At 40.1% G+C, this 20,314-nt stretch overlaps 1 non-coding gene across 1 annotated transcript; it reads right to left on the bottom strand.

Moving 5' to 3' along the window:
• Positions 1-5,821: 5,821 nt before the first annotated feature.
• LOC119943064 lies at positions 5,822-5,959 on the bottom strand. Its single transcript, XR_005455548.1, has one exon. It is a non-coding gene; the product is annotated as a small nucleolar RNA SNORA7 (small nucleolar RNA).
• Between the last annotated feature and the right edge of the window lie 14,355 nt (positions 5,960-20,314).

Consider the following 20,314-nt stretch of genomic DNA (forward strand, 5'->3'; position numbering starts at 1 on the left):
CTCCTACTACCATTTCTCTTCCTCCTCCCCCTCTGATTTCCCCTCCTCCTATGACTCTTATTACTCTTCCTCCTCTTCCCCTCCTCCTCCTCTTCCTCCTCCTCTTCCCCCTCCTTTTAATCTTACTACCTCAATTCCTCCTCTTTCTCCTCTTCCTCTTCCTCCTCCTCTACATCTCCTCCTCCTTTCCTCCTCCTACTTCTATTTCTCCTCCTCCTCCTCCTCCTTCTACTCTTCCTCCTCTTACTGCTCCTACTATTACTATGATTTATCCTCCTCCTCTTACTACTATTTAAACTACTCATACACCTCCTCTTCCTCTATTCCTCTCCTATTCTATTTCTATTCCTCTTCCTTTTCTCCTATTACGCCTCCTCTTCCTCCTCTTACTTCTCCTCCTCCTTCTACTACAATTTATCTTCCTCCTCCTCCTACTATTAAAACTATTCCTACACCTCCTCCTCCTACTACTAAAACTACTACTAGTATTCCTACTCCTACTCCTCCATCTCCTACTTAATAATAATAATAATAATAATGATGATAGTATTTATTAAGTGCAATGCACTGTTCTAAGTGCTGGGGAGGTTACAAGGTGATCAGGTTGTCCCACATGGGGCTCACAGTCTTAATCTCCATTTTACAGATGAGGTTAACTGAGGCTCAGAGAAGTGAAGTGACTTGCCTAAAGTCACACAGCTGACAATTGGCAGAGCTGGGATTTGAACCCATGACCTCTGACTCCAAAGCCCATGCTCTTTTCCACTGAGCCACGCTGCTACTTCTATTACTCTTACTCGTACTCCTACTACCCCCACTCCTACTCCTGCTACTCAATTCAATTCAATTCAATCATATTTATTGAGCACTTACTGTGTGCAGAGCACTGTATTAAGTGCTTGGGAAGTACAAGTTGGCAACATATAGAGACAGTCCCTACCCAACAGCGGGCTTACAGTCTAGAAGGGGGAGACAGACAACAAAACATATTAACAAAATAAAATAAATATGTAGAAGTAAAATAAATAGAGTAATAAATATGTACAAACATATATACATATATACTCCTACTTCTACTCCTCCCACTACCACTCCTACTATTACTGCTTCTAATACTCCTACTACTCCTACCACTACTTCTACTCCTACTTCTTCTACTTCTCCTACTATTACTCTTACAACTCCTACTGCTACTCTTCCTCCTCTTCCTACCACTCCTACTATTAATACTTCTAACATTCCTACTACTCCTACCATTACTCCTCCTCCTACTCCTTTTACTCCTCCTGCTACTCTTAGAACTCCTACTTCTACTACTCCTAAAACATCTACTTTTACTTCTCCTCCAATTACTAATCCTAATACTCCTAGTATTCTTACTACCATTATTCCTACTCCTGCTACTCCTATGAAAAATGTACCTCTGAGCTCCTGTGTGCCATCTGGCATTTTATTCCACAAATGCAGAGCAGAGAGGCACATCTCTTTCAGATGTAAAACATTCTCTGACACCCATCCCAAGCTGGTGCAGGGGAATACTGCAGTCAATAGCAGGACTCCAGGGCTAACATTTGCAACATTCACCTCATGTAAATAGATGCTACAATTCAATCCAAATCAACTGCAAGACTGTACCCTTTCCTTGCCACAGATTGACAATTTGACCTTCCAAGATTCCAGGGGCACTGGGGAAGAATTCAGAAGCTTGGTGAGGATCTGAAATGGATGACTTCTTGAAGAGCACAGCCAACAATTATCCTAAGTATAATTTATTTCAGGGAAAAGAACATTATTTTCACTGGTTTGCTTTTTAAAAATCTGTTTCTGCCATTGCTGTTGACATTTAATCTGCAAATACACCCAGTATTTTATTTATTTACTATTAAGATAAATAACATATCACCAGGAAAGAAATGAATTCTCCCAGATGAGAACTGATTATAATTTTAGTCAGAAAAGGCAATAGTCAGGACATGAGAGAATTAAAGCAATTTCCCCATCTTTTTGATGAAAAAAAGAGATTAATCAATCAGTGGTACTTATCAAGCACTTTCTGTGGGCTGAACACTGAGGTAAGCGCTTGGGAGAGCACAATATAAGAATTGGTAGATACATTCCAAGCTCACAACAAGCTAACAGATGATCCCCATTTTCTTCATCCCCACAGCCTCAAATTCCCAGATAGGTGACTGCCTCTTCTTATCCTCTGGCATGACTAGAAACCTCTGGGAATATTACTTGGGTTCATGTTTATGTGAGTATGTTTGTGTATTGGTTTACTATATGCATGCACATGGGCCCATTGGATGGGAGATTGGCCCACTCCAATGCCATCAGGACTCCCATCAGCCCCTGCTTCAGTATGGGAAGTTTCAAACAGTGGGAAGACATGAGGCCTTCTCAACTTTTAGAACCTTGGGAAGGCCACTACTGTTGCTGTGGCTGTTACTTCTGGGTCCATTGGTCTGAGCTGTGAGGGGTCTGAAATCCTGCTGCTGGTATTTAATGTGATCCTTGTCTTTTAATTTTTTATCACTATTTTTCCTTGTGTGTCAGAGGCCTGTCATCTCACCCTACTTACTCTGAGTTAAAATATTTTTTAATTTTTATGCATCTGACAGGAAGTATGGGTGGACTTGGGTGGGGAGTGGGGGTAGACAGCAGTGAAGAAGGGTGGGAGGGCTTTGATTGAGCCAGATATACAACCCAAATTTCTACCTTATTTCCATAGTCAATCAATCCAACTTTGGGGCTGTGTTTAAGGGGCCATGAGGGGTAAATTTTCCATAAAGGGGAAACTTGTCTAACACATCCCGACATTGGCCTGTGGTCTCTCTTCCTACCAGAGAAGGAAGGAAGGGTGGTCTAGTGGTAAGAGCCTAGAACTGGGAGGCTGGGACACCTGGTTCTAATCCCATCTCTGCCAAAGACCTGCTATGTGACCACTGGTAAATCACTTAATCTCCCTGTGTCCCAGTTTCCTCATCTGTAAAATGGTGGTAAAATATTCTTAGATTGTGAGCCTCATGGAAATCAGAGACTATGTCTGAGTACCCTGTATTTAGCACAGTACCGTGGAACAGAGTACAAGACTAATAAATAACTTAATTATTATTACTGGCCAAACACAACACAAGGTTACAGTCCATAGGTGTGGGTGATAAATTACACCTGAAACCTTGGCCCTCCAAAGATAAGGGGTGGGACTGGGGTCCTGATTTGCTTTTCTCTGGGAACACTCTGCCCAAGCATGTTTGGAAAAGACAAAAAAAAATCTCCAATTTCCCAGCTCTTTTTCTTGTTCTCCCCTCTCCTAAGGTCAGGACAGTGATTCAGGTATTTTATTCTACTCACCCCAAATTCTTCTTGCTGGTCATCTTACCATTTTGAATGTGAAATGACTTTACTAAAGGCAATCTTTTACTACAGAAACTTTCAGAACAGACTTTCCCAGCTAAGTCTTATATAAAATATTTATGGTAAGAGGTAGAATTTCCAAGTGCAATGCAGTTTGGGAAGCTGACTTAAGAGAGAGTGATACGGGACTTTAATTAAAAAAAAAAATAGCACCAAGAGATCAAAATGCTTCAAAAGTTAAATACTGTAAATAGAAAATATTTTATAGCTTCAGAGCAAAAGCATTCTACAATAAAGGCTGAACCCAATAGAAAGTGGAATCTGTCTCTACATTTGAGTCCTTTATTTCAATTCACATTCTTTGGGTCTGGAGTACATAATAATAATAATAATGATAAAAATAATACTCATGATGATTTTTTTATGGTTTTTGTTAAACACTTAGCACCATTCAAAGCTCTGGGGTAGGTACAGGTTAATCAGGTTGGACACAGTCCCCACTCTAAATGTGCTTCACAACCTAAGTAGTAGAGAAAACAATTGTTGAAGCTTAGCACTGAATCTCTGATAAGTGGAAATGATCTTGGAATGGTCTGCCTCTCTAACCCAATTTGTTTTATTCATTTAGGTGGATGGGAGTTATACATGAAACTGAGGATTATAGTGCAAAAGAGGCTTAAACATTACTGATGGTTTGCACAAAGTGAATCACGGTACTTCTTAAGTGTTTACTGTCTTATGCACTCTGCTACGGGCTGAGGTTCATCTTCAAATGCCATCGAGTCATTTCTGACCCATAGCGACTCCATGGACCCACCCTCTTCAGAACAAATGTCTCCTCTTCTGTCATAAAGTCATTCTGGTATAATAATAATAATAATGATGGCATTTATTAGGCGCTTACTATGTGCAAAGTACTGTTCTAAGTGCTGGGGAGGTTACAAGGTCATCAGGTTGTTCCACGTGGGGCTCACAGTCTTAATCCCCATTTTACAGATGAGGTAACTGGGGCACAGAGAAGTTAAGTGACTTCCATAGAGTTTTCTTGGTATAGATAGGGAAGTGGTTTACCACTGCCTTCTTCTGCATGGTAAAAACCTTAGTCTCTGCCAATGTCTTTGATCAACGTTTTGATAACTTGATCATCTGCCTTTGAGTCTTTCCCATGCTGCTGCTGCCCAGCACAGGCAAACTGAGTTGGTCTAATGTTTCTGCTTATACCTTTCCACTATGAGTAGCCCTATGTGGAATAGCTCTAAGCTTCATCAACATTCGCAAACTCTTCTGCCATGATAAAGCATTGATTCATAGGGCTGAGGTAAACACAAAATAATCAGTTCAGAAACAAGGACACCGTCTTGCAGTGTGGTGGAAGAGAAGATACTTAAAAGAGAGGAATCCATTGTCTGTCTTATGCCTTTGAGTCGTTTCCGACCCATAGAGACACCATGGACACATCTATCCCAGAACGCCCCGCTCTCCATCTGCAATTGTTCTGGTAATGTATCCATAGTGTTTTCTTGGTAAAAATATGTAAGTGGTTTACCATTGCCACCTTCTGTGCAGTCAACTTGAATCTCTGCCCTTGACTCTCTCCCAGGCCTCTGCTGCCTAGCATGGGTGAGTTTGACTCAAATTACAGAATTTGAGTATATTTAGAAAATTCAAAAATCAAACTGTAAGAACCACAAATGTGTTGATAAATAGTGCATGGACAGGGCAGTCCAGAGGATCCTCATCACTCCAAGCCCCAGATCTTGGTAATGAGCACCAAAACCTCCACAACATTCTAATCATTCTGGTGGTCCTGTGGTGTGTGTGTTTGTGTGTGTGTGTGTGGGGGGGTGGCAGTAGGGAGGAGGGGGTCTGCAGACACACCTCTGGGTACCCAGCAGCTGCCAGCAGCCACTAGAACTCACAGTGGCATGGCGGCTCTGTCCACGTGGATCCACATGGCAAAAGAAATCCATTTTAGCCAGGAGGAATGGCCAGATCTTCCTGCTAGGTCTTGGAAGAACTTTAGGACTGAACAAGAATTCAGGGAAGGAAGAGGAAGATGGGAGAAGGGAGGATAGTGAGGCACTTGCCTTATTTTTTATTTTTCTGGTAATTAAGCCAGGCCATTACCAAAAAGCTGGTTTACTTATATGTTGCTTTCTGTTGCTGCTGTGCCCTGCTCTCAGTCTTCTGCTCCAGCTTCTCTTTCCTATAGCAGGAATGTTCCCAACTCTAGCTCATATTTACCCCAGCACTTAGAACAGTGCTTGACACATAGTAAGCGCTTAACAAATGCTATCATCATCATCATCATTAAAGGTGTCAAACTATTCTTACAGCCCCCCATTTTATGCTAAGGAGTGAGAGCTTACTATGTTCCGGTCACTGAACTAAGCACAGAAGTAGATATAAGATAATCAGGTTCAACAGAGCCCCTTACCCACATGTCCAGCACAGGTGAGTTTTGACTTACAGCAGATTCCCTTTCACTCACTAGCCACTGCCCAAGCTAGGAATGGAATAGATATGCCTCTGCTTGACTCTCCCACCCATAGCCAAGACTGGTAGAGTACTGGAAACTCTCCAGGTGTGACCTTGAGAGGGGTTTCTTCTCCAGACTTTATTTTAATCTCTTGTCTCTCCTGCTAGACTGTAAACTCTATGAGGACAGGGATAGGGGGAAGCAGGGTGGGATTGAGGATAGAGCACAGGCCGGGAGTCAGAAGGTTCTAATCCCGACTTTGCCACATGCCTGCTGTGTGACCTTGGGCAAGTCACTTCACTTCCCTGGGCCTTAGTTACCTCATCTGTAAAATGGAGGTTAAGAGTGTGAGCCCCATGTGGGACATGGACTGTGTCCAATCTGCTTAACTTGTAGCTACCCCAGTGCTTAGAACAGTGCTTGGCACATAGTAAGGACCTAACAAGTACTATTATTATTATTTCTAATTCTATTTATTCATTCATTTAATCATATTTATTGAGCACTGCAGAGCACTGTACTAAGTACTTGAAAAGTACAATTCAGCAACAGAGACAATCCCTGTCCACAATGGGCTCACAGTATTGTATTTTTACAAGTGCTTACTACAGTGCACTACACAGAGGATGCACTCTTTAAATAGTACTAACTGAGGATTACTTCCCTTGTTGTTACTATTATGTTTGCTGTTTTAAACTTTAGTTTCTTATTCTGGTTCTGTTTTTTGCTGAATTTGCCCATTTCTCCCTTTCCCAATGTGTCTGTTCTCTCCCTGGCTTTTAGTCTGTGAACTCCCTTGAACCAAGGACAGAGCATGAATTATCCTTTATCCTTTTATCCAACACTTAGTACGGTGCTATTGTACCACTATCACTACTTCTAACAATAACAATATTAACATTCATGATTGCAGTTTCTGGAAAGCATGAATAACTGTCAATAACCTGAAACCAAAACGGTGACTGATTATAAAACATACTTTCCCTGATAAATCTCTGCTCTTTGCACTCTATTTCCTCCCCCAAAACACTCCAGAACCTCTTCATCACCTAATCACTGAATACTCACCCCTCTACTCTACCGTAGCACTTAGATACCTATATTTAGTACAGTGACTGGAACATAATAAGCTCAACAAATAACAATTATAATTATTATTATTATCATTATTATTTCTGCTCTGTTGGCCTTCCTTACAGTAAAAATAATGTGTTTTTAAGCACTTACTCTATGCCAAGCACTGTACTAAGTGCTGGAGTAGAGACAAGATAATCAAGTCAGACACAGTCCCTCTCCCAAATGGATTCGCAGTTTAAGGAGGAGGGAGAACAGGTATTGGGTATACATTATACTGGAAAGGTAACTGAGGCACAGAGATGTTAAGGGACTTGCCCAAGACTACACAGCAGGCCAGCGATGGAGCTAGGATTAGAACCCAGCTCTCCTGACTCTTACATCTGTGCTACTCCCACTTGGCCACTCTGCTTCCCAACCTACCCTTCCCTACCCATAATTTATTTTACTGACTGTCCCCCAGGCTAGATCGAAGTTCCTTGAAGGTAGAGATGGGGTCTACTAACTAGTGTACTTTCCAAGCACTTAGCATAGTGCTTTGACTACCCTCCTCCCACTCCCTCCTGAGCCACACTTTCACTTGGATTGCACCCTTTATTCACCCCACCCTCAGCCCCACAGCACTTACGTACACACCCATGATTTAAGAAGGTATCTACAACCTCTGTTTAATTTTACTCTCCCAAGCATTTAGTATAGTGCCCTGCAAACAGTGAGTACTCAATAAGTACCATTGATGATCATGATTCATTTATCAATCAATCAATTGTATTGTTTAATGCGGAGGTGGATGGGCAAACACTGGAGGTTCTTGAAGACTGGGGAAACATGGACTGAACATTTTTATAGAAAAATGATCCAGGTAACAGAGTGAAGTATGCCCTGGAATGGGGATTTAGTTATATTTAGCTATATTAATGTCTGCCTTCCCCTCTAGACTGTAAGTTCTATGTGGGTAGGGAACATGTCTACAATTCTATTATACTGTACTCTCCCAAGCACTTAGTACAGTGCTCTGCACTGGGTAAGTGCTCAATAAATACAATGGATTGATTGAATGAACAGACTAAGCATTCAGTAAATACTATTTGTTGATTAATTGAATTTGCAGCCAATGAATAACATCTTTCTTTTTTATTCAATTTCTCAAAATCAAAATGATCCTTATATATTCATTTCATTTGCTAATCGTGGGCTATCTAGTTACCCATGCCACTTAATTCATGCCACTTAATTCATAACTAAATTTTGTTAGGGTAACAGAATTCTCTGTGTGACACATCCCAACTGAATTTCATTCATCACATTTTCAATATGTCATCTTGATGTGTAACCTTTACAGAAATCTCCCACATTTTTTCTGTCACTGTAATTTTAAAAAATACATTTATACCCAATAAAGTCCATAAGTTTGCATATTTTCCATCATAAGCTCTGGAGAATTTGCCTATGATAATTAATTCTCTTTTTGAAGCATGGCACAGCTTCATATCACTTTAGTTGAAAAAAAACAGTCTTTATTATCATGGAGGTGTGGCCAAAATTTTTCTTAAAAATGATTCCTAGTAGCTTAATATAAATTTAGCTAACTGCTTAAATTTTTTTTTTTACATTCAAAGAAAAGTGTTGACACCTTCCTTATTTGAGAAGATTATCAGGATTTTCATAGAGCTATGTTTGTATGTCACTGGTCTCTAATTCTGATATCCCAACTAAATCTACTAACCTTTGGCTTTAAGTCTCTCTAGCAATTGACTCCCCCTTACCTAGCTCTTTTCTTCTTCCTCTACACCTAAATTTGTACTCTGCTCCTTCCAACTTAACTTCCAAACTGACTCTCTTGCCTCTGGCACACTGCTCAAGCAGCTGGAATCCCTTCGACCCTTAGCTGCAGCACATTCCAACCAACCTTCGAAAACATCCTAAAATATCATCTCTTCCTGAGACGTTTCCTTATTAGTCATCTTACATTTTGGCTCATGCTATCCCACCTCCATAATTAGGTGTTTATCTGTTAATTCACTTTGTATTTATGTGGATTTATTTTTAATATACATGTACATACACACACGTGCGCACATATTTATATATATATATATATATATATACATATATATGTATGCATATATAGATATTTATCATACATTCACACTTAACTATGATGTAGTCAATTTATGCCTTCTATCTCCCCACTCAGACTGAAAGCCCCTTGAGGGCAGGGAGAATAGTTTCCACTGGGTTTGTTTTGTTACATTCATGTAATAATGATAGTATTTATTCTGTGTCAAGCACTGTTCTAAGCGCTGCGGTAGATACAAGGTTATCAGGCTGGACACAGTCCCTGTCCCATGTGGAGCTCACAATATTAATCACTTTTTACAGATAAGATGACTAAGGCCCAAAGAAGTGAAGTGACTTGCCCAAGGAAAACACATCAGCCAAGTGGCAGAGCTGGAATTAGAACCCAGGTCCTCCTGACTCTCAGGTCCGGGCTCTACAGTGCTCTGTCTACAATAGCTTCATCAATAGATTATGTTGATGCTGACACTATGAGAGGCTTTGGGAATTCACACACAAACTAGCCTGGCAATTCTAGTACCACTATAAATGTATCTCGTCAGAGGTCTGCCTATTCTCAGTATTTTTTCTGGCATTTGTAATTCATTAAATTCCTCTATTTTAGTATTTTCCTTAAAAATTAAACTGTAATCCTTAGTGTTTTTATTATTGGCATTTAATCTCTTCTAAATTCAAAGTTATACCCGGCATGTAATTCTTTCTTTCATGAAATATCTTTTGATATCCTTTCATCAAAATTTATGCTATTTTTCTCTGGCAAATTATGCACTCTTTAAATGAACATACTCTTTAAATTAACCCAAGTACTGAAAGTATCAGTAATCTCCCAACTGCCATATGAATACCTCATCATGGCATAGAGGATAGAGCATGGGCCTGGGAGTCAGAAGGTCATGAGTTCTAATCCCGTCCACCATTTGTCTGCTATGTGACCTTGGGCAGGTCACTTCACTTCTCTGTGCCTCAGTTACTTCATCTGTAAATCGGGGATTGAGACTGTGAGCCCCACGTGGGACAGGGATTGTGTCCAACCCAATTTGCTTATATCCGCCCCAGCACTTAGTACAGTGCCCTGCACATAGTAAGTGCTTAACAAATACCACAATTATTATATCCATAGTTGTAATATTGGTGTCAGTGATCCACTCAGTGGCATTTATTGGGAGTTTATTGTGTGCAGAGGCCTGTTGTACTAAACGTAGGAGAGTACAAAACAACAGAGTTGGTAAACAAGCTTCCTGCCCACTGGAGTTTACTTTACATAGTCCTGAGTTTAATTTTCAACTTGTAATTTTGGTGGAATAATGTTGACTTGGATATTTGTATTTAGCAAAACTCTACTTCAGTTTCATTCTTCAATCTGGACTGTTTCCATTCATTTTTATATCTCCTACCAACACTGTCTGCTATTAAAAATCCATAGCTTTAGGGAAATTAGTATTCTGCATTCATTTTTAATCAGTTGCTGGTATTTAATCAGTCAGTGGTATTTACTGGGCACTTACTATGTATAGAGCACTGTACAAAGTTCTTGGAAAGTAAGCACAACAGAGTTGGTAGACATTATCTCTGCCCCTAAGCATCTTACAAATTAGATGGGGAGAGAGGAATTAACATAAATAAATAAATTATAGATTTGTACTTAAGTGATGTGAGGCTGAGGGTAGGGTGACTATCAAGTGCTTAAAGGGGACAGATCCTTTTGGATCCTGTATTCTTTTTGCTGTAACAAATGAGAGCAAAATGATTGTGTCCAATGCATCAGCAATACAGTTTTGCAGATGCAGTTACCTTTGTACTTTGTGACTCATGACAACGTTTTTACTATTTAATTTCCATTTCTTGTTTTTATTTGCTCTGCCTCAACCAAATTATGGTAATCCTCAATTACATAACCTTGTTTCTTGCTATTTCCCTTTGATTACTAATGAAATGAATTAGTAACGTATGCTTGACATGTAACTGGCTTAGTTTACCTACTTCATCCACTTAAAGTAGTGTTGTTTTCTGTGCAGCTACATTTTTTATTTCAGTCCCCATTTAATCTCTAATATGGTAGAGATCTAAAATTGCATTTTGATTTAAATTCTTTAGCATTATTAGTTATGTTCCAAATTTCACCTTCTGAATGATCGCTTACATGAAATTGGAATTTTTCAAGCATTTCATTGTCCTTGGGAAAATAGTAGTCTTGTGTGGATGAGCAGGTTTTGACAGCCTTTTCAGGTCATCTTTAGCTCCAGGCTGTTACTTCTCCGACAATGAGATTGGGTAATGCACAATTTATAGAGCTACAAATAACTGGCTGGTTAATGTCTTTGTAACTAAACTATTCACCAGCAATCTTCTGTTGTTAATTCAGCCCCCCCGCTTTTTACTATTTCCCCTCACTGTTTTGGAAATCCTTCCAGAGTTATGATCCAACTGGGCCATTCCATAGTTGTCAAAATGCTGGATTTTAATCCTGCACCAAAGGGATGCTCATGAGCTTGAGCAGATTCTCTTTAGTGTTTTGGTGTTGTATTTTCACTTCCAATCTCCATTTTCTTGGGAACCTGAGACAATGAATACAGAAATAGGAAAAGACAGAGGACACAAAACCCCTTCTTTTTCTAGATCAGCAAAAATGGTTGGAATTGACAGCTTCTATACTGCTTCTATAGAGAAGCAGTATGGGCTATCAGAAAGAGCCCCAACCTGGGAGTCAAAGGACCTGGGTTCTAATCCTGGTTCTGTCACTTGTCTGTTGTGTGACGTTGGGCAAATCACTTCATTTCTCTGGGACTCAGTTACCACATCTGTAAAACAGGGATTAAACTATGAGTGCTATGTGGGACCGAGACTGTGTCCAACCTGATTATCTTGTATCACCCTAGAACAGGGTCTAGCACATAGTAAGTGCTTAACAAATGCCATAAAAAAATTTATGCAGCTTCATAAATACTGAATTTCAAAGTTATAGGGTGAAATGCCAAAAACAACTGTGGGAGAATGGTTGAGTTGAAAGTTGCCACTTGAATGAGCCTGTCAGGAAAGAAATACATCTTAAGCTACATTACTGTTTCCTCTGACTAGTTTTTCTTTCAACAGAGAACTAAAGAAAATATTTTTGTGGAAATCAATTAATAAAATGCTGATGCCTTCTACTTTAAAAAACTACTTCGATATTTTTGACTTTGCTTTTAACGCAGTCTCACTTTAGAGTCTGACTGTCAGGCTATCCTGTCTTTGGAAATTTTATTTCCTTAAAAATTGGAAGAAATATTTTTTCAGAAGCAAAATAATAATAATAATAACCATAATAATAATAATAATAATAAAGGCATTATTAAGCACTTATTACAAGCCAGCACAGTACTAAGCATTGGGGCAGATTCAAGATCCCAAATGGGGCTCACGTTCTAAGTTGGAGGGACAACAGGGATTGAATTCCCATTCAGCAGATGAGGGAACTGAGGCACAGAGAAGTTAAATAAATTGCCCAAGGTGACACTGCAAACAAGGGGTGGAGCTGGGACTAGAACCCAGGTCCTCTGACTTCCAGGCCTGTGCTTTTTCTTCTAAGCCACACTGCTTTTCAAAAAGACTCTGCCGACAGGTATGTATTAATCCTAAATTCAACCATGAATTGGTCTGGCACATAGAAAAATACTGCATGGTCTCTCTGCCAACACGAGCAGTTCCACTGTCCTTTAAAGGTACTTGACAAATCCTCTCTTTGTACTGAAACCTCAAGCCTCTGTGGATAAAGCAGTCCTCTCCTGTCAGGACTGGACCCTTTGTTTGAAGCTGCGGTTCTTGTCTGTACAGTCCTCGGTTGTGTTTTATGCATGAGAACTTCCACTGCATGGTCTTCTGGCCTTGACTTGTGTTCAATCTTTCAAATTAAATTTCCTTCAGACATGTGAATTTTGTCCACAAAACAATTCCCAGCTGTTCATTCTTCTCTTGCAAAGCAGATTAAATTGGGCCGAGTGTTTTTTTTTGTTTCTTTTTTCTGATTCCCTTCCCTGCAGAGCAGAGAATTTCTTGTATTCTTCTGACAGGCTACACTCTGAAAGTGATGTTTTCATCAATATCACTTCAGAAAGAAGAAATCTTTTCAATCGTGACTTTTCCAAACACAGCTTGGGCATTTTTCACTCCAAATGCTCTTTTCTCTGCCACATAGTTTGATTTCTTTTTCTGATCATTGGTAAATGGAAAATTTGTAACTTGGAAATTTCAGGATGATTTAATAACATGCTGAATTTTATTTTCTTAAACCACTGAGATCAAATTAACAAATTGATCAGCACTTCTTCCTGTTTGCCATTAAAAATGCTTCTAATTTCTAGTTCTGTTTTATCGTGTATTTATTTAGACTTTCACTTTTAGAAGAAGTCAGTTTCTCAAAATGTTTACCTGTCAAATCAGCCTGACCAAATTTTATGTGAGGGAGCTCTCCCTTCAGGGTCGGAAGAAACAAGGCTAGAAATCAAATATCAGCACAAACTTTCTGCATGTATCCAAAATGCTTTATACTTAACAATAACTTTTGCTAGATCATGAACTTTTCAGTATTTCTGGCAGAAGGATGTTTCAGAGCAAGAGAGAGCTGCAGTATTTTTTCAGAAAACTAGAAGGGAGAAGAGGATAAAAATGATACAAAATCAATACTACTGCGTTAGAAAAGATCTGTAAAATCAAGTTTACAAAATCTCGACTTATCCTAATGCATATGTAGACACACACACACACGCACACACAGACTGCAACCTCTCACTTTGAGTCTCTTCACTTTTGAGAATGTATATATTTATAAATTTAAATGATACATATATGCATATCTTTATTATACTTATATTAATGATGGAGATACACATAAACATATTTAGCTACTCTAGATTTGGGAAATTTTTTGACATTGCTATGCATTTGAAAACTTCTTAAGATGTCAGAATAAAATTTTATATTATGGCTCCTGAGATCAAGGAACCAGCTTTTGCTTATGTTTGGATACAACTGGATGTTATAGTGGATCAAAATCATATACTGAGCCACTGATGCATTCCAGAAGATGTAATTTAAATTAATTTTGGGGGCAAAATAAAAGTTTCTTAGATGATATTGAAATTAATTTTCCTTCAAAGTAAAATATCCCAAAACATAATTGTAATGTATGAAAGTATAAGCATTTTTGGAAATTCAATTTTTTAATTGTAATTCCATCAAACAAGAGATAAGCATTTGAACTTAACTCTCCAGCTGCAAAGAGGGTAGGAAGATCTAGAACTGCCTAAAGACACAGTTACATTGGAATCATACCAGGAAGAGCCATGAAGCTTAAAGCTACTGAGACTATTGACTATTGACATCATGACTATTGTCATGTCAAAACAATCAAAGAATTGGGCAACCAAACTCGGTTGAAAACCCTGAAGAGATACAATTATAACCAGCTAATTAAAGGTTAAGAAGAGGAGTGTGAGAAGCTGCAGGGCCTAGCGGAAAGAGCACAGGCCTGGGATTCAGAGGACCTGCTTTCTAATCCCAGCTCTTCCATGGAAGGTCATGGGTTCTAATCCCTGCTCTGCCACTTGTCTGCTGTGTGACCTTGGGCAAGACACTTCACTTCTCTGGGCCTCAGTTACCTCATCTGCAAATGGGGGTTGAGACTGTGAGCCCTGCATGGGACAGGGACTGTGTCCAACCCAATTTACTTGTATCCACCCTAGCGCTTAGTAGGGTGCCCGACACATAGTAAGTGCTCAACAAATACCACAATTAGTATTAGTCTGCTGCTGTGTGACCTTGGGCTAGTTACTTAATTTCTCTGTGCCTCAATTACCTAATGTTAAATGGTGATTAGACTGTTAGCCCCATGTGGGATGTGGACTGTGTCCAACCTGACTAACTTGTATCTCCCCCAATGCTTAGTACAGTGCCTGGAATATAGCACGTACTTAACAAATACCATTTTAAAAAAGTGGCTTGCTAGACTAAGCAAAGAAGCACTACATTACAATACAGCATAAAAATTAAAAACACATTTGACCATGGAACAATGAGCCAAATCTATCATCTATCATTTGGATGTTCTTAATGACCCTTCTGCATCACATTTTTTTTTCACTCCTCAACTACACTAATCTCCTGCTCCACCCCATCTTCACCCACTAACCAATTTGGACACACAGTCATTCTCATCATCTCTAGTCACTGTACAATCTCTACACTCACCAGCTCTATCCAACTTCAACCTTCTTACCTACCTTCTCTCCCACAACCTCACCTTCCAGCACCCCACTGCCCCCAACAAACATGTCCTGTTTCCCAAGAGACATAACAATCTTTTTACCCCATCCAATTTTCTTGTCATCATTCCCTTCATGAACAAATTGACCCCCCTCAACACCACCATTTCTACTGAACTCAACACACTCTCTCCCCTATCCCCAAACCTTGGCATTATCCTTGAATCCTATCTCTCATTCAACCCACATATTCAATCCATCACTAAATCCTGTCAGTTCTAATGTCATCCCAAGACAAAGAGGGAGTCCTCCAGAAATTGTCAGAATACTTTGAAATTCACCTCAACACTCCTACTACCATTGAAACTAAGTGGTATGAAACATAGGAAACATTCTGACATGTGAAGCCCCAGCACTTATGCCAACTACTGGGACAAGGACAGTCAGCCTTGGAATGTGGAAAAAGACTAAGATACAATGGCACACCATACTGAAATCTACAAACCAGCAGGGGACATTCTCCTTAAGCATTTACACAACCTCTTCCTTACCATATGGACCAGAGGAAATGCCAAAGGAATTCAAAGCTGCCACCATCATCACCATCCCAAAGAAGAACAGTGTGATCTAGTGGAAAGAGCCCAAGCCTAGAAGTCAGAGGCCCTTGGTTCTAATCCCAGCACTGCCAATTACTCTGCCAATTGCTTGCTGTGTGACCTTGGGCAAGTCACTTAACTTCTCTGTGCCTCAGTTTCTTCAACTGTAAAATGGGGACTCAACACCTGTTCTCCCTCCTACTTAAGACTGTGGGCCCCATGTGGGATAGGGACTGTGACCGACCTAAATGACTTGTACCTACCCCAGTGCTTAGAACAGTGCTAAGCACTGGGGTGGATACAAGAAATTCAGTTTGGACACAGTTCCTGTCCTGCTTGGGGCTCACAGTCTTAATCCCCATTTTACAGATGAGGTAACTGAGGCACAGGGAAGTTAAGTTACTTGTCCAAGGCCACAGAGCAGACAAGTGGCAGAACCGAAATTAGAACTTATGACCTTCTGACTCCCAGTCCCATGCTCTGTCCACTACACCATACTGCTTCTCCAAGGAAGAACACTTAGCAAAGGCTGGTGCAGCGGTGCTCTCACTTGTAAAACACAGACTACAACATCAATCAATGGTATTTACTGAGTATCTACTTTATGCAGAGCACTGTACTAAGTACATGGGAAAGTACAATAGAGTTAGCAGCCATGATACCTGCCCTCAAAGAGCTTGAAATATGGTCGGGGAGACAGACATGAAAGCAAATTGTTGAAAGGGGAAGTAGCAGAATATAAGGACAATAATTCTTAATATAAGGACAATATAATTCAAGAGCTGTGTGATGGTATGAGTATTGAAGTGCTTTGGGAGTTTGAATCCAAGGGCATAGACATGGCAGAGGGGAGGGAACAAAGGATGAGGAGATGAAAGCTTATTTAGGGATGGTTTCTTGAAGGAGACATGGGTTTAGTAGGGTTTTGAAGAAGGAGAGCTGTCAGAGAGGGAAAAAGAAGGACTTCCGAGCAGACTAATGTGCATGAGTTAAGGCCACAGCAAGAGACAGACCTTTACCTCAGAAAAGGGATGAGTCAATTAGCTGGAAGATGTTGCTGGTTTCCTCCTACAAATGAACAGAGATTTTCTTTTTTCCTGTGGTATTTAGTAGGTACTTACTATGCACCAAGTGCTGCACTAAGTGCTGGGGTAGATACAAAATAATCAGGTACCACAATCACAGTCTAAAGTAGGAGGGAAATCAGGAGTTGAATCCCCATTTGATAGATGAGAAGACAGAGGCACAGAGAAGTTGTGACTTGCTCAAGTTCACACAGCAGATGAGTGGCAGAGCCCGCATTAGAACCCATGTCCTGAGTTCTTTTCATTAGATCACATTGCTTCTCTATAATAAATCAATGGTATTTATTGAATGTTTACTATGTGCAGAGCACTGTAGGAATATAAATGTAATACATTAATGTTGCTCTTTCGAAACACATTTATTGACATTATCAGGAAGCTAACAGAACATGGTTAAAAAGCTCTCCTAGCCTTAATGAGAGTACAGGAAAGGAAAGTTTTGGAAAGGCTAATTGAAACGGTCTCTTTCTCTTCAGACAACAGATAAATGACAGATCACTCCTTTAATCAGAATGGCTTCTGCAACCATTGATTATAAGACAGGCTTAATGTTTTAGGGCTGGCTGATTGACTTTTAAAGTTTAGAACTTGCATTGGAATTAAATAACAAAATGTCATGCATTTTAGCTGTATCAACCTCTATCAGATCAGGAGAACTTCACAGGATAAAATTCCTTTGTCCTTTTGAATTCAATTAATGAAAACAGCACCTGAATTTTCAAAACACCAACTGGCTATCATTGTATGCTGCCTTTCTTCAAAACACTCCCTTGTTTTATGTGGCAGAACAGGTCGTTATCCCAATGGATTAATCGGGTGGAAGTTCTGACTCTAGGGCAAATATTTATAAACCTAGACATTTTCCCAGAACCACTGTTCCACAGGTTTTCCAAATCAGGGATCCCAATCTTTTTCTCCACTTCATGTTGTATTACCCACCTACCTTATTTAGATTTGCCACGGAACTAACATGGGAAGCACGCATTTTCTCCACATTTGGTAAATCGTTGAAACAGCACTAGCCTCCAAACCAAGCTAAGGGTTATCCCATTCCAAAACAAGGCTCAAATTCCATGTGACATCATTCAAGTGTTTCTTCTTTTCATTCTCCCTTCCTCTTGGAAAATTTTACCTTAAACTTCAAGTGCAACATTAAATTAAACTATAAATTGTCTTTTATATTCCAAGGTTGATAATGGAAAACATTGCTAAAGGGCAGCTTTCTATTATGTAGCTTAAGGAAAAATTACAATAATTAATATTTTTTGAGAGGAAATCTACAGATAATTCCTAGAGTTAGGGGTTGTAAAGAATTATTGCCACATACTGTTACTGCTTTCACAGAGGTAATCAATTCCTGTTGTTTGGTTGCTTCTGTTTTATGCTCCTACAAAGGGAAGTCCACTTTCCGGCTTGGGCTTCTGTGCTAAAACTAAAAAGCAGCATCATGAGTCAATACCCTTTCCTAGTCCTGATTATTTTGCTCAAAGAGCAAACCCCTCACAATGCCTTACCCAAGAACTACTGGGCTAATGATCCAGTGTAGAACAACATAAAATTGGGTTTCCTGATTGCAAACCCCTTGACTGATATTCTTTCACTCAGGAGCAGTTTAAAGGATCTCTGAAATCTTTTCATCCAAAAAGAAGGAAGTCAGTGCACAATTATATCTGAGTGATCGCTGTATTCGGTTACATTAAACGTACAGGGAAACAAGACCTGTTAGCCTGTATGTCTCTGATAATTGGCTTGCACTGCGATGCCTGCTCATGTTTACCAATTTCCCTTGCTTTCTTCCCCAGAGGTAAGCAGAAGGCAGATCCAATTCTCCCAGAGTTCTAAAGTCCTTCATTTTCTTGGAGGGCAAAGGCAGAAACAGGAACATAGTACACAGAATGTGGGTAAACAAATGCATTACGCCGTGTTTGCTTAGGGATAATAAATGAGGTGGGAGGCTCTTTCTGGCAGCTAATGACCAAGAAGAGGAGCAAGGCCATGGGGAAAAACCAGTCAATTTCCAGAAACAGAAGCAATCCTGCCACACTTTGCATTTTCATTCTGCCTCAAGGTGGACTTTAAGGCTCCTGGGAGAGCTGAAAGCTGAGGAAAGCTAAGAGAAGGAGGGAGAAAAGAAGCAACATTGATAGTTTCCCTTGATCTCATCACATTCGGTTGTAGAAATGGAAAATCTCTCTTCCCCTCATCGGGGCCAGGCAATGGAAGGACCCAGGGAGTAACAGCAAAATGGTACCAAAAAAAAAAAAAAAAATCTGGAACTCTTTTGAGGTCTGTAACGTCCAGTCCCAGGTCTGGAAATTCTGACCACTGAATAACATTTGGGGATCTCAGAGCCATGGGGAAAGGAACACTGGCAGAGACAGGAGCCTTCCAATTCCAGCTTCCAAGTGGAGGTGTAAAGGGAGACGATCAAGAGCCACGGGCATTGTGAGAAGACAGTGCCACAAATGGACTGCTAGATTTACTTGCCATTTAGGAGCTGTCAATCAGCCAGGGACTCCACCGGCCTGGACAAGAAGCGTCCGTGTTAAGTGTGGTGAGTCTGGTTGGGTCTCTGGGTGGAAGTGGAGGGACCCTGGGATGGGACCATTCATTGGCAGGGAGCTGAGGGAGGCCAGAAGAGGAGCTAGCTTTCTGATTTCGGATTGTGTCTATCAACTGTACTGTATTGAAATCTCCCGAGCCCTGGAAGAACCCCTGTGTTTCTAATCCGAAATGTGTGAGTGTAGTTACTGAATAACGAGCCCTGGAAGAACCCCTGTGTTCTGAATCGAAATGTGTGAGTGTAGTTACTGAATACAATGGGAAAATGTAGATGCAGAGCTTCTTGAAATCTTGCCAGCCCATTTAACAGAATCCATTCACCTGCTCTCACTGCTGGTTTGCCATTCTACTTACTTTCATTTCCCACTATATCAAATTTGCTTTGTTAATCTTCATATACCTCTTTTGTTGGCTCCGATATCTCTCTTTGTTTTCAGAACTGTATCCTCCCTTATGAATTGTAACTTTCCTCTACAGTTTTCCAGTGTCATTAATTTCCTGTTTTACTGGAGCTTTGTTCAGTATTCTATTAGCCCAGGCTTTGCTGGCTTTAGCTTCACAATAATCCAGGTATTTCAGAGCACGTCTCTGAAAATGTTTCAGGGCACATTGTTTATTAAGAAAATTACTCAGCTTGATTTAAAATATCTTTCCCTGGATCAACTTGGGGTGGCTGAACATTCTCAGATGAATTAGTAAAGTTCATGCCGAATTACATGCTGAATGTAATCAGCCTATGGTTCCCTAATATTATGGCCCACTTCTCACCTGTTAAGCTTGAAGCCCCCCTTTCCCTTATGCTCTGCCAGTCATGGTTCTATTAAAATCAATCAATAGCCAACAGAG

This window comes from Tachyglossus aculeatus, chromosome 21 (assembly GCF_015852505.1).
Source record: "Tachyglossus aculeatus isolate mTacAcu1 chromosome 21, mTacAcu1.pri, whole genome shotgun sequence".
In the NCBI taxonomy this organism is placed as follows: Eukaryota; Metazoa; Chordata; class Mammalia; order Monotremata; family Tachyglossidae; genus Tachyglossus; species Tachyglossus aculeatus.